The 22,188-nt window shown below is 39.6% G+C and overlaps 1 protein-coding gene across 1 annotated transcript in view; it reads left to right on the top strand.

Moving 5' to 3' along the window:
* The window catches only part of CDK6 (cyclin dependent kinase 6), a 236,161-nt gene that overhangs the window by 63,379 nt on the left and 150,594 nt on the right, over positions 1-22,188 (top strand). The window lies entirely within an intron of this gene.

Here is a 22,188-nt window from a genome sequence, read left to right as displayed (position 1 = left end):
GTCGTAAATATAGCTCAGTCTTTTTCTGATCATTCACAGACTCTGAGGGACATAATTTGAAACTTCAGGCATGAGCATATTGCATATTATAATTGTATACTGACTCCAGGATGTAAATTATACTATGTAAATCTGAAATATGGTTCTTAGGCCCTTCTTTCTCCATTTTTTTTCTCATTCATGCAACACTTATAGGAAGCCTCAGTACCCCACTATCCTAAACCCTTGGGATTCAGGAATGACTTAAGACTCCTTAGAGATCAGCAAGCTAGATGTGCTGGATTGACCAGAAGTCCTTTTTTCCTTTAAATCTAATGGAAAAACCTATATAGGAAGTTTTTTTGGTCATACTTCTGTTCTGCTTAATGGAAATTCCCAGGACATCTCTTAGATCAGTGAGCGTCGCATGCAGGTCTTCATGAAGACCCTTTCTTTCATTTATGTGTTTTAGGTGACTTAACTAAACAGACTCCTTACCTAATCATTCATTGTTTTTTTAGATGGGGGGTAATAGCTGGAAATACTTTATCTTGTCTTTTTGTGATAGCTAGGTGGTATTTTTAGATACTGACATGTTTAGAACTTGACATACTGAATGATTTATTCCTTTGGTTTTAGATTGATAAAGGGTTTATGTTCCCATCTGCCTTCCATAAAAGAATATGATGCTCAGTAGTGCACTCATTTTTTCCTCAGCAGTTTCAGGGACTTGAAGGCCCTTGAAATGTGGGTATTCCTGGGGCGCCTGGGTGGCTCAGTCAGTTAAGTGTCTGATTCTTGATTTCAGCTCAGGTTATGATGTCAGGGTCCTGAGATCAAGCCCCGAGTGGGCTCAGCACAGAGTCAGCTTGGGACGATCTCTCTCCCTCTGCCCCTCCCCCCCTGCTCACGCGCACATGCTCTCTAAATAAATGAATAAAATCTTTTTAAAAAAGTGAATGTAGGTATTCCTTCTTACCTGTTCTTGGCCCCCTTCTCCTCTATCCCTGAACCCCTCTTTCCTCTCACTTTCTATTCCAGTGTGGCTTCAGTTCTCTCCTCTATGAGTTTGTCTGAAACCCCTTGTTCATCCTGCAGGGCATAGCCCCTTTTCATGGACTCTGTTATCTGCCAAATTAGACTCTTTGTGTGATTCATGATTTCCTACCTATGTGGTCCTCCTCCTCAGTGTCATTTCTTTGCCCCACCCCCACCAGTAACTATCTGCTGAAATACGAGTCCCACCCCAGATAGCTTTTGATCAGCTTTTATAACTGGATGCAGTCTCCTCGGTCTTCCAGCGCTGGTTCTACACATCTCCCCGTCTTGGTCCTGTTTTCTACCTTTAATTGTGATTATTTATGTCCATATTCATTCATCTTTGTATCCTGACCGTCGCTGTGCAGTGATTTTTACACATAAGTACTCAGTAAATAAGACACATTAACAACCTTTCTTCAGATATGATTATTTAAAAATTATTTTTAAATGACTTCCAATAGCTTAAATATATACTGGCAGAAACATCATCAGCTTCTTCGGATGTAGTTAGTTCTAAGTTCAAAATTATTTTGAGAGGAGAGTCATTTTTTTAAGCAGCAAGACAAGGTAACTATATATTTATGCCATACGTTCCCACCTGCATAGATGACTTGAGCTGCACATTAAACTCTCCTGGCATTAGAGGCTGCTGCGTGGAATCATTTACAAAAGTATCTGTGTAGTTAAAGTGGTTGATAAGCCAGAGTGATGCACTGTGCTAAAGTTTGATCAGGCAGGTATAGAAATGAAGTGGGTTGGAGAGAATTCTTTCTTTCTTTCTTTCTTTCTTTCTTTCTTTCTTTCTTTCTTTCTTTCTTTCTTTCTTTCTCTTTTTTTTTAGAGAGAGAGAGGGTGGGGGTGTGGTGGGGGGTGTTGCAGAGGGAGAGAGAGAATTTAAGCAGGCTCTATGCCCCACTGTGGAGCCCAATGCAGGGCTCAATCTCTCGACCCTGAGATCATGATCTGAGCCAAAATCTAGAGTTGGATGCTTAACCAACTGAGCCACCCAAGCACTCCAGGTTGGCGGGAATTCTTGAGGGTGGGGGTGCCCCAGGTGGCTCAGTCAGTTAAGCATCTGCCTTTGACTCAGGTCATGATCTTAGGGTCCTGGGATCGAGTTCCGCATTGAGCTCCCTGCCCAGTGGGAGTCTGCTTTCCCTCTGCCTGCTTCTCCCCTGGCTTGTGCTCGCTCTTTCTTTCTCTCTCTCTGACAAATAACTAAATAAAATCTAAAAAAAAAAAGTTGGTGTTCAGGATAAACATCTGTTAAGTAAGAGGTTCTTGTTAGTTGGGGTTCTGGTTAATTGAATTTTGTAAGAACTCAGCCAGAAAACAAATATTTTGTTTTTGTATAGGTTTATTTATAGGCAGTCTCAATAACCAGATAACTAGATCAAGAGAATATTGTTATTATGAACAACCTATTGGGAGAACAATTGGATTCTTATATAGAATGTTCTGTGTAATAAGAGTTTTTCTGAGTATACTGGTACAAATATTTATTGAATATTTACAGAGTTTTGTGCTTTGGGGAACATAAAGATGAATTAGTCAAGAAGCTTACTCCCAAGAACCTTAGAAGAGATAAAGTACACCCGAAGCATGTGGTACACATTTTCTTATGGTTATTTCAATAGTTTAGGGAGTGTTTTCAGGTTAAAAAAAAAAACAAAACACTTATGAATGATCACAGTCTACAGCTGATTCTTTGTATTATGGTACCAAATATTTTCTAAAATGTTCTTCAAAAACACAGATATTAGTACTGACATTGTCTTGCAAGTGTCAGAACATGCCATATTGTAAAATAATTATAAATATGCAAAAAAATCTTAACATGAAATAGATATAAAACAGAAAAATCAAGAAAAGACCTCCTGTAAAATCATTTAAGCTAAGGGAATTTTCCTCAATGCCCCGTCCTCCACCACATTTTCTGGGGCGCTGTTTACCTGTTACCCATTTAAGTTCAGGATATTCTAGTGCCCGCTCAGGACATAAATTACAGGAGGTGAGCAGAACTTGGGTAAAACTGGAATGCTCCATGGTCTCTGAGTAGGTATGACAGAGGTAAAATCTTTTTGTTTAGTATTTTTATCAACATGTTTGTTCGAAAAGAACCCAGGATGGACTTATTTGATCTGTTTGTTACATAGATCACGTAACAATTTTTCAAATTCTTTTAAATACCATTTGTTATTTTAAAAAAAATTAGAAAAGCACCCTGAAGCCCTAAGTATTTGTGAAGGTTGATGGTTGGGTAAACTCACTGGGAGAAGCCTGCGATTATTGTGTGGTATTCATGTCAGGCTTTGATAAAGTAAGTGTGAAGTATGGTATAGGCCTGAATGGGAAATTGTCATTGAGAGGCTCATGAGAATAAAATAAAATCACGGGTGGTTCCTTCCAACATTTTAAAATACACCTTACTCTAAAAAAATAAATAAACACATGTCTACATCTAATGCATACTTCATCTCGAGGTCTTCGTCACCTCTTCCTGACATCGTAAGGCACATCCATTGGTGTTGATAATGATGTTTGTTTAGAGGAGCCTGCTGACTGCTGCACTTGGAAGTCAGCAGATACTCACATTTTGCCTCATAGACTTATCTAGTATGTAGTTTTCTTCTTTCTAATTCAGAATGTTATCTTTCAGTTTACTTGATTATGGACGAATTCAGTGCCATCTTTATTTTTCTTTGAGATGTGACATTGTCTTCTGGGACTTCATGCTTTAACTTATGAGGCAATTGACACCTTAATGATTGACTTTTTTTTTTTTAGGGTTCATGATAAATTTACAGTCTCTGTGCTTAATATAGCACTTTTTATTTATGAGGGCTTTATGAGAAAAAGGGGCTTCCAGATTTTTTTCTCTTTCATGCCTTAATCTGCCACCCTATGAGAGGGAATCAGAAAGAATCTATAAATAAAATCTGTCTCGTTCCTTAAGGAGGTTTATAGGGTTTTAAAATGAAATGCCCTGTTTTACTGAACTACTCATTTGGTACTTAGGCTTTTCTATAATAATGGTACAGTGTATTTGCTAGTATATGACCTGGCTTCTCAACATCTTATAAACTCCTTCTTGAGAACCTAATATCTTTCTTTGGACATTCTGTGCATATAACATGTTTGATGAAATTGGCAGTATAATTTCACAAGTTAGAAATTCAAGGCACTGAAAGATCAGTCAGAAGAGATCAGCTGCCTCTCCAAAATAGGACAGGGTTCTTTTAGTTCAGGACCATATGGCCCCTTTGTATGACTCAATCTTGGAATAAAAATTACATTTTACTTATGTATTTCTCTGATAAATGAATTCTATAGGGCTTGAGAAGGCCGAAAAGCTCAAGGTTTATGTGTCTGCGTGGGTCATTTTCCCTGTGAATTAGATTTCATTTTATCTTCAATTGAATGTTTCTTACAGATTTCTGTTGGTTGTAATCTTTTCACTAGGAGATAAAATATACTATTAGGTTTATTTTACAAAACCCAGACTTCAGAGACTGACACACACTCTTAATAGCACCTGTTTTCTGCCTCTGGGAAATGTCTGTTTTCATGAATAATATCTGCTTGCAGTAAACAGTGGCTCTGGTGTCAGTATGGGATGCCCAGGGCTGATTCATCTTTCTCAATTTGACATAATGCAAAGTGACTGATGGGTCCCCCTCCACTGCAAATGAGGAAGACTCTCCCAGATCCTTCTCTCCTCTCACCCCTAAAGGAATCGAGCCATTACCCCCTCTCGGCTCCTGGTGGTCTCTACTTTGCCTGAATTATGAGCAGGTGATTTGTCTCATCTTTGCAGGACACAGAGCAAATTAACATGAAAATATCGCTTCTCAGAAAACAAGGCAGGCTTGAATGCCCTGTCGCTGCTGGTCATTAGCCATCTGCCACCGACACTCATACTCTGTTTATCACATTTGAAATTCAGAGCAGATGTTGCATAATAAGGTGATCCCAAAAACAAGGCAAGAAATTCAAAGAACACATACTCCACAATAACGATAAGGATCCTGGAAAGACATTTTTTTCCATCTAATATCATGGCTGGACTAATTATTAATAGACCATGTTTTTAAAAACACACATGCACACACACATCTGTCCTTGTGTGTAATGCTGCTTTTGTAGTAACATGAAGTAATTTCAAAAGAAAACGCATATGTGAAAGATGCCTGAGAGGACTGTTTAATAAAATTAATTTTTAATAAGCAAAGTACAGTGTCGTAATAACACTAGTTCTGGGGCAAAGGACCTCATAGGTCAGTCATGCCAGGTTGATTTTTACTCTAGGATGGGCCTCAACTTAGAGCCATTTAACTTAAGGAGTTCACTCCTGTGCTGCGGTTGGATCGCTTGGGCTCATTGCTCACCAGTGCTATTTCCCAGACAGTAAATTTTCTTCGTAGTACCCAAGATCCTATGTTCTCTATCCCCTTTCCCTCCACTGCTCCTCCCACCCATCGCCGGCCCCACCACCACCACTGTCACCACACCCCCACTTTCCATTTAACCAACTGAGCCACCCAGGCGCCCTTTCCTGGTTCTGCATAGCTCTGCACCAGCCCTCTCTTCCGTCCCTGGCTTTGGGCTCTCTCCAGCCTGTGTCCTAGGAGTCTTTCATTTTAGTTCCACTACCTTTCCACATTGATGTAATACTTGACGGGATCCGCCTTTACAGTGTTTTGTCTAATCCGTGTATGCACATTTCTAGACCCTTATTATGCCTTATAAGAAGCACAGCATTCAGGGTGCCTGGGTGGCTCAGTTGGTTAGGCGTCCAACTCTTTTTTTTTTTTTTTAAGCATTCCCCAATTTTTTTTTTTTAAGGTTTTATTTATTTATTTGACAGAGAGAGAGACAGCGAGAGAGGAAACACAAGCAGGGGGAGTGGGAGAGGGAGAAGCAGGCTTCCCACCGAGCAGGGAGCCCGACACGGGGCTCAATCCCAGGACCCTGGGATCATGACCTGAGCCGAAGGCAGACGCTTAACGACTGAGCCCCCCAGGCGCCCCAGGCGTCCAACTCTTGATTTTGGCTCAGGTCATGATCTCAGGGTTGTGGGATGGAGCCCTGTGTGGGGCTTCTCAATCAGCAGGAGTCTGCTTGAGATTCTCTCTCTCCCTCTGCCCTTCCCCTGTGCTCACTCTTGCTCTCTCTCGCTCACTTGCTCTCTCTCTTTCTCTCTCTAAAATAAATAAATCTTTAGGGGCACATGAGTGGCTCAGTCATTGGGCGTCTGCCTTCAGCTCAGGTCATGATCCCGGGGTCCTGGGATCGAGCCCCACGTCGGGCTCCTTACTCGGCACGGAGCCTGCCTCTCCGTCTCCCACTCCCCCTGCTTGTGTTCCCCCTCTCACTGTGTCTCTCTCTGTCAAATAAATAAAATCTTTAAAAACTAAATAAATAAATCTTTAAAAAAAAAAGGTACGTCATTCATAGTGTATTAACCATTGTGCTTGAAGGCATTCTATTTTTTTTTTTTTAAGGCAGGCATCTGGACTTGCCATCAGGAATGCAACCTAGATTATAGTTTTTTTTCCTATGGAAAGTCAGCTTCATAAACAGTCTTTTGACTTAACAGAAATGTTTTCCCCACACAAACCACACCCTTCCCTATGCATGTGCTCTCCCGACACAGACACACAGAACTGGGAGGGAATATCTTTAAGAGGAACATCAGCTACAATGCTCTGAGGAAGAGGTAAGCAGCCAGTCCAAGAGCAGCCCTCGGAGTAGCACCCGCAGTTGGCCATCGACCTCCGGTAGGAGAGATCATCAGGAGGAAGTGAGTCAACCCTGAGTTTTCCCCGAATTTTGGGGGAAATGTACAGTGTATGAGCTATGTATGAGTGTATGTGGTAACTTCCAGTGAATCAAGAAACTTCTTCACGGAGAACATACTTAGATAATCTAGATTTTGCGGACTCCCCCAGAAAGCAATCCTTAGGCAGTTCCCCAAGCCCTGGAGTAGCTGAAAACATCGGAGGAAAAGGACAGAATTATGCAAAATACATGATTATCTAGAAGTATGTAATAACGGACTATAACAGTTATTGAGTGGTTTGGATTTTTTTTTTCCCTAACAGGAAATAGGGGTTAAAAAAAAAAAAAAAAGCTAGTGTCTTTCTAAAGGTACTGTAAGACTTGACTCACTTAAAATAAATACTGACTCACTAAAGTAAGCAAATGACACTTTCATCAAGCTAATAACAGGTAAGTTGGAATCGTGTTAGAAAATGTTTCTTCACCTTAGGCATTGAATCTGTTTATAGAGCCCATTAAAAGGTTGCAGGCTGTGTATACCCAGTGTGTATCACCATGGTGACACATAGCAGAGGGATGCTCTGCATGGAAGAGGGATATTCCTCATCTAAATTTAGCCTGTGCCTAAGCTCCCTGGTTATAGTCTTTTTGCTCTCTCTCTTCCTCTAAATGTTGGAACATTCGAGGCTTCACCCTCAGCCCTCTTTTCTTCATTTCTATACTTTCTGGCCAAGTGATGTCATTCAATCCAGAATCTTCAGATATCATGTATCCTCCAGACTGACCCCCCCATGCTCTAAATGCACCATATGGTATCTCATAACCAAAACATTGCCCAAGGATCCTCTTCCCAGTTGACGCCCCCTCCCCATTGACCCCCATTGTTTGAGCCCCAAACCTAGGCATTATTCTTGGTTTCTTGCTTTCCTTCATAGTCTTCATCCAGTCCATTAGCAAGTACTTTTGGCTTTATCCCCCAAAGATAGCCCCAGCCCAACTACTTTTCAGTATCTTTATTGCTAAAGCTCTAGTCTAACCCATTCATACCAGCTTCCTAACCCAATATGCTGTCTTCCGTTCCTGCCCCTTTATTGATCATCCTCAGTGTAACAACCAGAGGGACCTTACTAAAAAACATAAGTCAAAAGTGTTACTCCCCTATTGAAAACTTTTCTCCAGTGGTTTCCTATGACCTGTAGAATAAAATCAAAAGTCCTACATGATCTAGGGCTCTTTCTAACTACACCCTCCAAATTCCAATCTGCCCCCACCCTTCTTCTGGTTCACTGTTCTTTGCTTTCTTTCTGTTCTGCCGCCATGCTTCCAGCTCAGAGTGTATGTACTGACTGTTCGTGCTGTTTGGAATGTTCCACGCCTCTCCCTCCCACATGGTTCTATTTTATCTTCTTCATAACACTAAGCTGAAATTATCTCAATCATTTTTTATGTATGTTTGTCTTTCCCCACTAGAAGGTAAGAGCTCTGAAGTCAGAACTCTAGTTTATTGCACTTACCCAGTGTTAGCATACTGTCTAGAATGTAAGGGACACTCAGTAAACATATGTTGGTCGCTCTACTAACGTGCTTACCTCACTAATCCTCTAACTAATTCTGAAATGTAGGAATCATTTTACCCATTGTACAAGTGAGTAAATTGTATTTTTTCAAGAATAGATCTTATATGTAAATATGCATACACACATACATAGAAGAATAAGCTGATATGATATGTCCTATCTCAATACACGCCCTTTGTGCTTTCACATTCAACTCTTTATGATGGGCAGGGACGTTGAAATTATCCACATTGTAACCAAGGATTCGTTTCATTGACTTGGTTTAGATGTAGTCTAAAACCAATAACTGATCTCCACTGGAGCTATAAAATATTTTTTCTGTTCATATAGTACTGACTTAACAAAATTCCAGAAATTACCGTCTTTCAATGTTGGATTCTAAGGATGGGAAACCAAATCCAATGAAGGGAATGATTGATGCGATGAATCGCAGACCCTGTTCTCATCTCCCAGGGATACATATCTAAAAGATAATTCAGTAGTTACACATTTTTTAAAATTTGAAGCTAAGTTTGCTGTAAAGATACATTCAGGATCATGTGCAAAGTTCCTCCCTATCCCCACCAGGAGAAGTAGCAGCTTTGAAGTTAAGTTACTTTACAAAATCTAATTGGAAATACTCTCCTATGTTTATTCATTTGCACTTTTATCCTTCTTATCCAAAAATTGCAGATACTCATATGCATTGTGGAGTTTGGAAGTTAAGAAAGCACCATTCTGCTAGAGCAATTGCTTAATAATTTACAATCAGTACTTTTTAAATTAGTGAAAGGCATATAAAGATGGTATCTATCAGTTATCTAAGATGGTATTTTATTCCTCATTCCTAAGCAAGGTGGAAAGGACTAATCAATCCTTTCATTGCAGTTAAGAAAATCATTCTTGGTTCTGGTAAATATTTGTTAAATGAATAATGCTTTCACAAACACTTGTGTAACGAACCCTTGAAAACCCGATAGTGGCGGTTCTAAGAATCAAATACTTCCAGTGTATGAAATATTGTTGCGATTCCTCTCGTTCTGCTTTTCCTCTTTCTCATCATTCTCAAAGAGCAAAATGCTCCAAAAAGTTCGACTCCAGTAGAATATCAAATGAGGAGAGTTTGACCTGAATTTGGACTTCTGTATCTGAATCAGGGCCTGATGGCCAAGCATCTGGGTACTGTGACACTTGAAGTCTTAGGAAGTGAAAGATAATTCCTTGAATATTAGAAATAATCAAGTATAAATCTAATCTCTAAAAATTCTTGCTACTACCATACAATGGTAAGCTTAATTTAGATGCCTGGAAAATAGACTAAACCCAACAAATTTTGCAAAACATGAGTTCTATCTAATAAAGGGTTAATGAAGTTAGGTAAACATGATGCTGTGTTTCTCCCAAGTGTGGTCATGAATCACCTACATAACTGCCTGGGGTGCACACTGTATCAAAACTAATGAAGTACTGTATGGTGCCTAACAATAAAAAAAATAAAAATAAAAGAAATATAAATAAATAAACAAACAAATAAATAAAAATAGTAGTCCTGCCCTAACCAGTTCCTCCAGTAAGTACCCTCTGGTGATGCTTATAGACACTGCAGTTTAAAAAAATATTCTCCTTCAGTGTGACATATGACAGGACTGGAATGGGGAATGGAGTACATTCTGAGATGACTCAAACCTCTGAAATATTTGCTTGCTGTGCCTGGGTAACCCCAGCCACAGGAAGGTTCAAATCTAAGCTCAGGTGAAGTCAGGTGTGGCATTTTAACTAACGTCGCCCATACATACAACACCTGCTTAATAACACCGAGGTTTTAGGAGTGTCTGGGTGGCTCAGTTGGCTAAGCATCTGCCTTCGGCTCAGGTCATGATCTCACGGTCCTGAGATTGAGCCCCACGTCAGGCTCCCTGCTTCTCCCTCTCCCTCTGCCGCTCCCCCCTGCTCGGGCTCGCTCTCGCGCTCTCTCTCTTTCTCTCTGTCAAATAAATAAAATCTTTAAAAAAAAAACAAAACACCGGGATTTTATTCCTTAAGATGTTCTCTTGGCAAATGCTAACTCGCTAATAAAAATTAAAAAAAAAACACTTAGGAATATGAGAATTCTAATTAGAAGTTCTTAAGCCACCCTAAAGTCTTATTCTTTAAAAAAAGTTGTTCATGACACATCATGATTTGACCTTTGAAAGATGCTTTTTGTTTCATTTCGCTTGTGTTTTCACAGTTGTCTGTGGTCTTGAATTAATAAACTATTACCAGACTTGCAAGTGTAACTGGTTCAGAATTCTGAACTGTGTTTTATAGATAAGGAACCAAGTCATGTGCAAGTTAGGTGGATGATAGCTTTTTTAGCACTGACAGCAGTGCCAGACATAGTTTTCAGGTACTTCCTTTGAGGCACATGTATTAGAAGCAATGAGTGCTCAGAAATACTTCCAGTTATCATTATAAGCTTTTTTTTTTAAAGATTTATTTGAGAGAGAAAGAGAGGGAAAGAGAGTACATGAGCAGGGGTGGGGGGCAAAAGGAAGTGGAGAGAGGGAATCTCCAGCAGACGCCCCACTGAGCACGGAGCCGACGCAGGGCTCGATCCCAGAACCCTGAGATCATGTCGTTATAAGCTTTTAACAAATATAAGCTGGTAGCTTTGTTGATTTTTATATTTACCATTGCTCTCTGCTGTCCCTAACCATACTTGTTCATTTTTCCTTTCTTGGACAAAACCAAAGAAATATTTATCATTCTATTCTAGTATAGTCATACCACTTTTAGATTGGAAAGCTAAAATAGAACATAGCAGGAAATTGGGGACCACAGGGCACAGGAGGTTTCACTATGAATTAAGTTTGGGAACTGCGACATTACAGGTTAATTAAGTCTACATTGAGCAATCAGATTTTGATTGATTTGGAAACAGTTATCCTCAGTTTAAGATGTTCTTTGGATATGGTTAGTATGGAATGAACACTTGAAGTGCTCCTTGTTGACATTTTAATATCACTTATATATGATGTTTTAATGTTCAAATCTGGGACTGAGAAATTCACATCACCCATAGCTGAAGACCTGAAGTGTTTGTTGAGACTAATTTGGTGTAAAGGCTGTAGGCAAGGGCCCCGCTTCCCTCTGCCCCCTCCTGTGAAAATATATTCCTGTCAGCAGGATGGGGTACAAGAAAGGGAAGAAATAAGATGGTGGTAACGAAAGGAGAATTAATTGAATAGGTCCCAGGGAAAAAGAAGAAATTTATAACCCACAATAACTCCCCCAAAAGTAGCTTTTTAAAAAGCATGTGATTACGTATAAATATCTGAAACATTACATTATTCTTATTCCCAATCACAGCAATTTATCTTGTAAACCTAATTAGTTCTTTAATATTTTCAACCAGATATAAAGGATTGGTTGATTCATGTCTTCAGTGCAAAAACTATATGAATGCCAGTAAATGACATAGAAGGACAAAAATGTCGGTTAAGTTTTGTCTTTAACATCATCTGTTCTAAATGTGGCAACTGTACTAATGGCCCTTGACGTGCATCTCATCATTGCTGTTCAGGCCTTGATTGAAAGCACTTAGGAACTGGAAGAAAGTGAAATATAAATTACATTAGAATGAATTAAAGAAAAGAGTTGCATTTTGGTATCCTCCCAAGCAGAGAGATTTATGAAAGCATCACCCACTGAGAGAAAGGACTTCTTTCCTTTTCTGTTTCAATTCTACCATCACTTTCACCAGCAAGGTTTCTCAGGACCTTCTTACTTTATTTATCACTGAGTTCCATAATTAACATATGGTTCATGTTATTGATTTCTCAGGTTTCAAAGTAAAATAAATTGAGCTTTCTTCCACATTTAGAATATACAGTTTTTTTAGGGAACTCTAAACAAAGACACGCATTATTTGTAAGTCTCAGACAGCAGCTGCCAGAAAACAGAAAATTAGGAATGGAGTCATGGGTGAAATAATGGAGATACTGTTCAGAGGTAACCCTTTGTACAGCAGGAAATTTTCCTTAGGAAAGAGACAGCTGAGTTTGCTTGTAAATTTTGCTAGAAACAGGCATGATTTAGTAACATTTAGTGCTGGTTAGGAGGCTAAAGACAGAACTTTCAGCTTTGGATACCAAGCAAGTGCCCTCTTTTATGGTTTTGTATAAAGTCTAATAAACACTTTATAATTAAAAAAGGCATATGTGTATGGGGGGGTCACTGTTAATTTTCTTAATGAATAGAATAACATATAAGCAAATATTAGATCTGGGAGTAGAGTTTTCTAAGCAAAGCACTAGATATTATAACAAAGGAAACAATTCATGGATTAGACTATAAAAATTTTAAACTTAAATTATTATAAATAAAACTAAAAGGCAAATAAAATATTTATAAAAATGTTGACAAGTTTAGTATCCTTAACATATAAAAAGCTTTTATAATCTAATAATTTATCCAGTGTAGATATGGAGAAGGAATATGCACAGAGTCCTGAGGAAATACATCTATACAGAATGGATGAAACATAGGGGAAATACTCAGCCTTATAAATAATCAGAGAAATACACATGAAAAAGGAGGATGTACTAAGATTAAATAAATGATGAAAATTCATCTAACAATGATTTTTGCAAAAAAAAACCATATTTTTGAAGAATAATTGCCCAAAGAAAGACAAGCTCCAAACTGTTTATATAATATCCTAAGTTTGAAGTCCATCTCAAGTACATGTGTAGAAAACTAGGAGGAAATATACTAAAATACTAATAATAGTGTGTATCTCTGGTGGTATTACGGGTTGTTTATATTTATAGTCTAAAGTGAGCACATACTGTTACTACACGAAGCCATATGAATTGCCAGTAGTCGACTGCTTTTGCCCTACAAAAATAGTAATTTCGTATGATTCAACCTAATATTCTTATAATCCAACAGGGTATCTTTTTACGGGGAAATATTACAGAGGAGTTTAAGTTCTTACATGTGAATCTTTTCTTTATAGCTCAACATAAGTATAGCAACATAGTATCATTTTCTTTGCTGTTAGGCAACACAATAAGACCGATTCTGTATAAAATAATCAATGTATATACGTTAAAAGCATTTAGTACATGCCTATCGATGCTGATATTGATAAAATGACAAACGTTGAAAGAGTAGAAAAAAATGGTAGGTTTTCCAATAAGACTTACTGACACCATTGTTGTCTCCTTTAATCTTATTGTCATTTTACCATTAAATAGTATAATTGGGCTATGGAGGAATTTCACTTGATTGTAAATGGAGGAATTTCACTTGATTGTAAATGGAGGTAAATAGAGTTTACTACTGAGTATAGAGTAGTAAACTCTATAGAATGAAGTTACAAGTCTGTACTACGTGGCAGGCATAGGTGTGGGTTTTTTTAATGTACATTGAATGTTTCCACCATTTTTTACCTAAAATCAACTTTTCATCCTCTTGTTAAAATGAGCTCATAACAATCTTTGGACATTTGTGTTTATTCTGTACCTGCTTTAAAAAAAAAAAAAAGTAACGTTTCTCTCAAACCCTGGACTGGACTTTACAATGAGATTACCCAGAAATAGATATTATGAATGCAAAATTAATTTAATGAAGGGTTGTCAGACGTCTTCCCAATTTTTCCTGAAGTAAGATACTTGAGACTCGAAATGCTAACCCTGATCTTTGGAACACACATTTGCCCTTACAGTAACATGAATAACACTTAAGACAACCTGTATTTCTTCAAAGTTAAAGGGGGGAAAGTGATGCCAAATGGAATTTGGGTGTGTGTTTATTATTTTCTAAATTTTGGGCGGGGGGGAGGGGACCTTCCTTTAAAGTCTGTCATCTTTTTCCATTGTACTCCTTTTGAACATGTGAAGATGAAAATAGACGAGTGTGGGTGATAGTAAATGAAAATTGTTAAGGAATACATCATTTTCAGAATGATAAATGTCTGCAGCTTTGGTGGTCCCCTTGTTGAGTTTAGAAAAGTGGCATCACCAAGCAAGCTATTCAAACTTGCTTTTATCCCAGCCTGAATCATCTATACAGTAGGTAAAATTGCTGTGTTCAGCTGAGCCCTGTGAGCCGTAAGCCCTCAAAGGCAAATATTCTCAAGGTAGAGGCAACACACCCTTGATAGTAACCTAAAGCATCGATCGCATAGGAGAGAGCCTCATTTCACTGGGCTACAAACCACTGAGCTCTCTCTCCTCTAGTCAAAATAACAAAGTTCTAGCCTCTGGTGATTGATGAGCATGTTGCCAGGGGAAATGGACTGGAAAATCATCGCCTTGTCTTTTACTTGCCACAGGAAAGCCATAACAGAGATCTCTATTCTTCTTGTTCTGATAAGAGGCCTAACGAAGCATCCAGAAGGGCTGGGAAGCCTGGAAATGTTATATCCAGCTGCTTGCTGGATTGCCTTTTAAAATACGGTTCGTAGTTCCCTAACTCACAAATCAAACGTGTGTGCAGGTGGATAGCCTTTAACAAGCTGTGCAACTTGTTGACCACTACAATGTGGCATTTGAGCTGAGAGAGGCTATTTTAATAAGTACCGGTATCCCATTTAACTTAAAAATATGCATTTCTAGAACATGTCTCTGTAATGAAATTACACATGCAGAGTTCTTCTCCTTCTGGCATTGCTAAATTGGGTATTTATAGTCTGGGAAAACTTGGGAGTTCAGAAATGTAAGCTGGAGTTAAATTCATAAATTTGCAAATAATAGTTCATGGGAAATGAGGTGAGACGCACCCCCCAAAGCACCCCTCTTGACAGAGCCTTTGGTGGGAGGCTGCAGAGCTGCAGCAGAGCCTGTGGGCATCACACCTCAAGCTCAGGATTTCACCTGCACAGGTCTTCAGTAATATTTGCAGAATTGATTCTGAGAGATTCCAATTCATACCATCCAGTTGTCACATAAGAGAGAATGTCTGAAGTTGAATGGGATTCCTATCTATTGACATTTCCACATTGGTCTTGGCCATAATGACCTATTATTTAGATAGTATGTTCTCAGCATCCCTTGGATTCGGAATGTTTAAATTTTCATTAAAATACTACTTTGTGGGGTCACCTGGGTGGCTCAGTCAGTTGGGCGCCTGCCTTTGGCTCAGGTCATGGTCTCGGGGTCCTGGGATCGAGTCCTGCATTGGGCTCCCTGCTCACGGGGAACCTGCTTCTCCCTCTCCTCCCTGCTTCTCACTCTCTCAAATAAACAAATCAAATCTTTAAAAAAAATACTGCTTTGTGATCAGAAAGCAGGGGTCCTTAAAGACTGTGCTGGCAATGACCGTTTTAAAAAGGTTCAGTATAATACTATAGGGACACCAGGGTGGCTCAGTTCGTTAAGCGTTTGACTTGGTTTGACTAGGTTTGACTTGATTTCGGCCCAAGTCATGATCTTAGGGTCCTGAGATCGAGCCCTGCATCAGGCTCTGTGCTCAGAGGGGAATCTGCTTACCCTTCTCCTCTGCTCCTCCCCCCTGCACTCTCTCTCTAAAATAAGTAAACAAATCTTCCCAAAATTAAAAGGCTCAGTAGAGTACTATATAGTTTATTATGTAGCATTATGTAGTATTTTTAGAAATGTGTTTAAGAAATTAGCATTTCCATTTATATAAGCTCTTCCTCTGTTTTTTCCAGGCCTATGGTCCAGTTCTGAGTTAGAAACATTTTACACCTTTCCTAAATGCAGTAGATCTCTCTCAGATTATATTTACAGAAATAACAGCCCGTCCACTATTTGGTGAAGGGGGCCATGCATACTATTTCTTTCTTTCTCTGGTCTTGTGCTTCTTGTCAGGGTGAGTTGGAGAATTTTGTTAATTCCATTTACTGGTGGAAAGATAGAATGCCTATTCCCTGCAACCAACTCTTTGTGGCCAAAGAATGACCATCCTGACGCCGCCACTCTCACGTTGGCTTTGAGAGGTCCCCTTGGAAGTGGATGCACACGTGCTTGCATTCTGCAGGGTCAGCTTGGTAATGCCATAGGTTATTGTGTTCTCTTCTCCCTTTATTCCCCGTCTCCCCCGCTCCCCCCCAAAAACGAGAGGCCTGTCTAACTTAGACCAAAATCTGCACATTGTTCATTTGCTGGATCCCCTGGTTGCTGTGAGCGTTCTTCAGTTTCTCAGAACCTGGCTACATCTTTACATCATCTAGGACACTTTAAAACTTTGGATGGAAGAAAAAAGTGAGTTGAATAGATTCTTGTTTTTATGAGAGTATCCACTACTTCAGAGCACCAAAATTTCACTCCATGCCATGTCCAGACACCAAATTGAGGAGCCTCTTTGTTGTGCCTTTTTGAAATGCCCTTAGGGCTTCCCAAGTTTGTTAAAAAACACGAAGCAGTACAATTTTCCTATTACAACTTTCCGTGTTTCTCCCTAAACTTGACTTTTTGAGTTGTACCCAAGATCATGGTTAGCTGACTTCTCTACCATGCTTGCTTTTGTTTTTATTTTTTAATTTATGAGCCTTTATTTGTTTGTCTGAGCCGAAATCAGCAGGGCCTAATCTCTAACAGAGCCACCATTTTAAGTGACCACTGGCAGTCTGATTTCTGATTCTATTAAGAGGAGAAAGTGGATCTTGCCAAGGTTGGGGCAGATTCCCCAACCTTGTAAAACGTTGCAGACAAATAATAGCTTGAACTCGAGATTCTTTTGTGTGTGTGCTTGTACATGTGAGAAAGAGTGAAAGAGACCCCCGGGCATAGAATTTTTAATCTGGACAGCACCATGGTAGTTAGCTAGAAGCAAGAGATACCCTGTTGGCTCCTAGGCCTTCCTGGAAGCTGCCTGCTGGAAAAGCCTCCTTGGAGACGATTCTCCTGTGGCTTCCCTTTGCCCAAATGATGTTCCTGCCCCAAACCTGAGAAGGCCTCGGGAGAGGAATACTTCTTTCGTCTGAAGTCCTTTTGTTTGCACCTGGGAGTCTTGCGGTTTGTCACTCAGGAAAATAAAGCGACATATGAACTCCCGGCAAGTGCTACGTCCTTGGTTGGAAGCGGTTTGTAAAGCGTTTTCTTCCGGGGTTGTGCGCACTCCGTTGCTGCCGTTGCTGTCATCACTGACCAGCTGGCTGGTTGGTGAATAGAGCTGTGGGCCCCTCGCCATGTTTCATGTGAGGTCTTGGCTGGGTGGCAAACAGGCAGCCTGTAGTCAGTGTCAGCAATTCAAGAGGAATTGGCACAGCAGTGTCCCCATTAATTTCTGCTTGTCACATACTGTCATGCAAGTTACACCAGAGAGGAAATGACCGTTAAAAAAAAAAAAAAAGGTACCCTTGTGGCACTGGGTCCCCTCCAGACGTTCCCCGAGGTTAAACAAGTGGATACAATTAGCTCTACACAGACAGCTGCAAGGACGGGAAAGCCTAGAAGTGGGCCCCACAGCAATGTGTCTTTCCTGTTAGCAAGAAGTGTCAGCTATCAACATCTGCCAGATTTTAACCCTTCAAAGGGACCGGTAAATTAAGGGGAGCTATTATCCCACGCTCGGCTGATCATTATCAATCATAATGCCTTGGGAAATTACCACAGTGCTGCTGCCTTGGTGGCAGGTTTTGTCCTTTGGGGAGCGTTTTTTATGCTTTCGCCAGGAGCAGAGGGGAGTGGTGGAGGCAAGGAGGGTGAGGGGAAACTGGCCCTTTAATCGTGGGTAATTTACTGCCCCGGGGAAGGGGCTGGAGGGCAATAAACTCCTCTTCGGTTCAAACCCAAGTCGTTAAAATTGGTGGGCTCCAGACAGCCTCCATTTCCAAAGAGATCCATCTTGCCGACTGACTTTTGTCAAGCCGACTTCACTAAGAGCTATGGCGGCTCTGAGAACACAGACCAGCGCTTGGGGGAATGAGAGCCAGTTTTAGAGGAGGGGGGCCATCCAAGATGAGCAAAGAAAACTCTGAGATAAATTAGAGGCTTCCAAAATCTGTTTTTATTTTTTGAAAGATTGAAATGCTTAAGGTGCTCTTATCCAGAGTCCTGACTGACCTTTGTAAGCACATACTTTGCGTTGGGGTAGTTTTTTTTGGGTTTTTTTTGGTTTTTTTCCAAGAAAATCGGATTGCCGGTATGGGAGGATGGATAATGAGATGGTTCCATGTAGAACTATGTTTGTTGAAATTTATTTGTCTGAACTCATCATTAGAAGTGGTTTAGAGAAAAATAGAGAATGTTTATTACAGTTTTTAACCTCCAACAGGTACTGAGTTCATATTTGTGTCCTTGGAATGTTTCTCTTCTGAAAAGATACCGTTTTGCTCGGGGGAGATGAGGGTTTATCAGACAGGTGTTCTGAAACTGATCAGCAGGGATGATCGTACGACTATGAGCTGATGGTCGCCTGTGTGACTGCACCGAGAACAAGCCATTGGAGGGAATAATCACACTTTGGGTTTCACAGAGTTCTTACTTAATGTTACTGAGGAAAATTCTGGCACCATTTGACATAATTTTAAGTGAGGGCTAGAGGCAACCAGTAGGGTGATTGAGTCGAAGTAACACTGTGTCATAGTATCTGGACTTCATCTCTTTCCTCTGGAGAAGAAGAGGTAGCATGATCACCAAGGACAACTTGGAGAGAGTATCACCGATGAATGTTAGAGCTGTTCCAATTCTTTTGCATGGGTATAGGGTCTAGTCATTTCACCCTATTTGGTATAGGGTCTAGTCGAAGACCCTCATTTTATAGATTGAAAAACAGAGGCTCAGATTGGTTAGGGACTTGTCTGAGATCTCACAGTGAAGCACAGAGAACTCAAGTCTCTCCTCCCCAGGTAAACTATTCATATCGTTCCGTAGGCTGACTCAGTACACCACCAGGAGTCCTGGCCGATCTGACCTGTTGACAGCAAAGAGTAGGAGGGAACTACAAATCTGGGGTAGAGGTGACTGTCTTCAGTAAGGCCACAGTCAACTTCTGCCATGATGTCAGGCTGTACATGTGATGTACCCATTTTAAGTTGGCCCTGTTGGAGCAAAAGATACTAATTTTAAAAGACAGTCTTCCTGTCCAATTTTAAATGTATCTAGTAACACATAAAAGTATTTCTTAATTTTAATGTCAAAATATTATATAGACAGGGAAATTTGCCTCTTTAGGTATTCGTAATATTTTATATACTAGATTGCAAAGGACAGTCAGTGAAGTATATATAAATGTGAGTTCATGTGAATATATGTTCAGTCTCTAACTATGGGATCTCTTCTTGTCTTGGAGATGGGTAGACTATATGTGAGTTTTTCTTTTATTCATGTTATTGATCTCTGATTTTAGGGATAGTCGGCAATTAACTTCTGCTTGAGCTTAGGTGAATATTGAAGCATATAATTTAATAAACTAATGTCACATTTTGATGTTCAGAAATGGATTTACTCACTATAAAGGAGATTTTTATTTCAGTTAAAAAGGAAAACAGGAACTAAATTATCCTTATTCATGTTTATTTTATTATTTTTTAAAGATTTTATTTATTTATCTGACAGAGAGAGAGAAAGCACAAGCTCAGGGGGAGCAGCAGGCAGAGGGAGGAGAAGAAGGAAGCTCCCCGCGGAGCAGGGAGCCCGACGTGGGGCTGGATCCCAGGACCCTGGGATCATGACCTGAGCCAAAGGCAGATACTTAACCAACTGACCCACCCATGTGCCCCTACTTACTCATGTTTAAATAGCATTGTTTTGTCAAAATTGTTTCTTAGGCCTGATTTCAGGATCTGTCATACAATGTCAGGCTTTAATTAAAGCCCATACCTGAAGATTGTGTGGGCTCTGGAGGAATACCAGATGATTAGAAACAGGATAGTAGAGAAAATACCAATTTAGTGAACAATGATGAGCCAATTTGACAAAAAAAAAAAAAAAAAAAACCACACTGGATTGAATCTCATGGTAAGTCACCGAATCATTACTAACTCCCGTGGTATTCAGAATCATAACATCAATCATGATGAACCACTTTGGTAATCATGTGTCCGTAATATGTAATTCCATAAAAATTCTCTGGGTTTTGGAATTAATTAATAGTGCTATATTTTTAAAAATGGCAAATTTCATTGAAAACATTTACATTTACTTGTCAACCAAGAACTTGCTAAGTATTCATTAAAATTATAATTACCGAGGTCTCATGGGAAAAAGTAGTTTCTCATTTTAAGTTTCTAACGTTTCGACAGGATTTGGTATAGCGTTTCGTTTCACTTCTAGTCCTAATGATTCACTGCATTCTATTCCCCAGAACTTATCCCCTGTTCACCCTCAGCCTTCTCTCTCATGTTAGACACAAGCCTAGGGAATCAATAAGCGTGACTATTTTCATGAACAGTTGAAGAGTTCAACTTCAGTAATGCCACTGGAAGACATTAGCTAGTCTGCAAATTTAAGGAGAATTAGTATTTCCTGTACATTTATATCTTAATTGGATTTGGCTTTTTAAAAGGATTAAATTCTGGAGGAAGCTTCTCAAAGCTGAGCCTGCGACATTCTTGTGCAGTTGAGAAGTAGCACTGTCCTCATTTTACAGATGGAGGCAGTTGGCACAACCAGCTAATTAATGACTTGCCCAAGTTCACACAAGTAAAAATCCAGGAGCTAGATTTGTGACTCTTGCACAATCCACTAGACGGTTTTCATCTAAGTCACCATAGTAGAATTAAATATAATTTATATGGCTTTGTCAGTGCTATTTAATGAGTAAGTCCTATTTACATAAACGTTTTAGTATTTCTATGCCCTCCAGGTCATTAAGGCAATTTATTTTTATAATTTTAATTATTATAAGCCTCTAAGTATATAAAATAAATTCAGAAAGAAAATGAAGACGGATACATTTAATTTTATTATTATTATTAAGCCCCATGTTGCCAGTGATGGGATTCCAAAATAAAAGCTTTTCAATAGATCCTGGCCGTTTATTTCATAGATTGTGTTTTGTTTAACACCTCTACAGTTAGATGCAGAGTTAAGGAGAATATCCTCTTATTTCTACAGATTTACTTTTAAACCATTAAGGAATACATAGCATGTTTTCAGAGATACAGCTTGTTTCTTTAACATAAGAATCCTGTAAAAAGGGCGCCTGGGTGGCTCAGTTGGTTAAGCGACTGCCTTCGGCTCAGGTCATGATCCTGGAGACCCCGGATCGAGTCCTGCATCGGGCTCCCTGCTCAGCAGGGAGTCTGCTTCTCCCTCTGACCCTCTTCCCTCTCATGCTCTCTATCTCTCAGTCTCTCTCTCTCAAATAAATTAAAAAAAAAAAAAAGAATCCTGTAAAAAGTTAGCAGAACTGCCTACGTGATCACTACTTTTATGTTTCCTCAGAAATCTGTCAGTTGTCACTCGTTCCTCATTGCTGTTGCCATACGTTTGTCACAGAGAAAAGAGTCCCCATGAGGATAATCTCTAGTGAAGTTCTCTTCTCTCCAGTGAAAGGATCCTGCCTTTTCCCTTTTTTTTTTTTTCAATTCTGGGAGAACGACAGGCAAATTTTAACACAGTTGTGAATTAGAGCCCAGCTTAGTTCAAGACAAAAATGTATCCCATTCCCACCCCTTTTCTCCTTAAAATATCAGTCATAATCTAACATCTGAAAAAGAAGATTCATTATCACCTGAAGACTTCTTAGCAGTTTTTCTTGTGTGACTTAGTATTTAATGCTTTTACTTGAGAACAAATGAAGATTGTGAGAGACCACTGAAAATAGAGTCTTAGTATTCTGAAGGAATGATTGTATTGCATTGTTCCCCCAAGCAGTTCAGAAACCACTCCTGGGATTTCTTTGTTTACTTAGTGTCTTGTAGATATTAGAATCT

This window comes from Callorhinus ursinus, unplaced genomic scaffold (assembly GCF_003265705.2).
Source record: "Callorhinus ursinus isolate GAN/ISIS: 27379988/994484 unplaced genomic scaffold, GSC_fseal_2.0 scaffold12, whole genome shotgun sequence".
In the NCBI taxonomy this organism is placed as follows: domain Eukaryota; kingdom Metazoa; phylum Chordata; class Mammalia; order Carnivora; family Otariidae; genus Callorhinus; species Callorhinus ursinus.
This window is presented reverse-complemented; position numbering and strand designations above follow the sequence as displayed.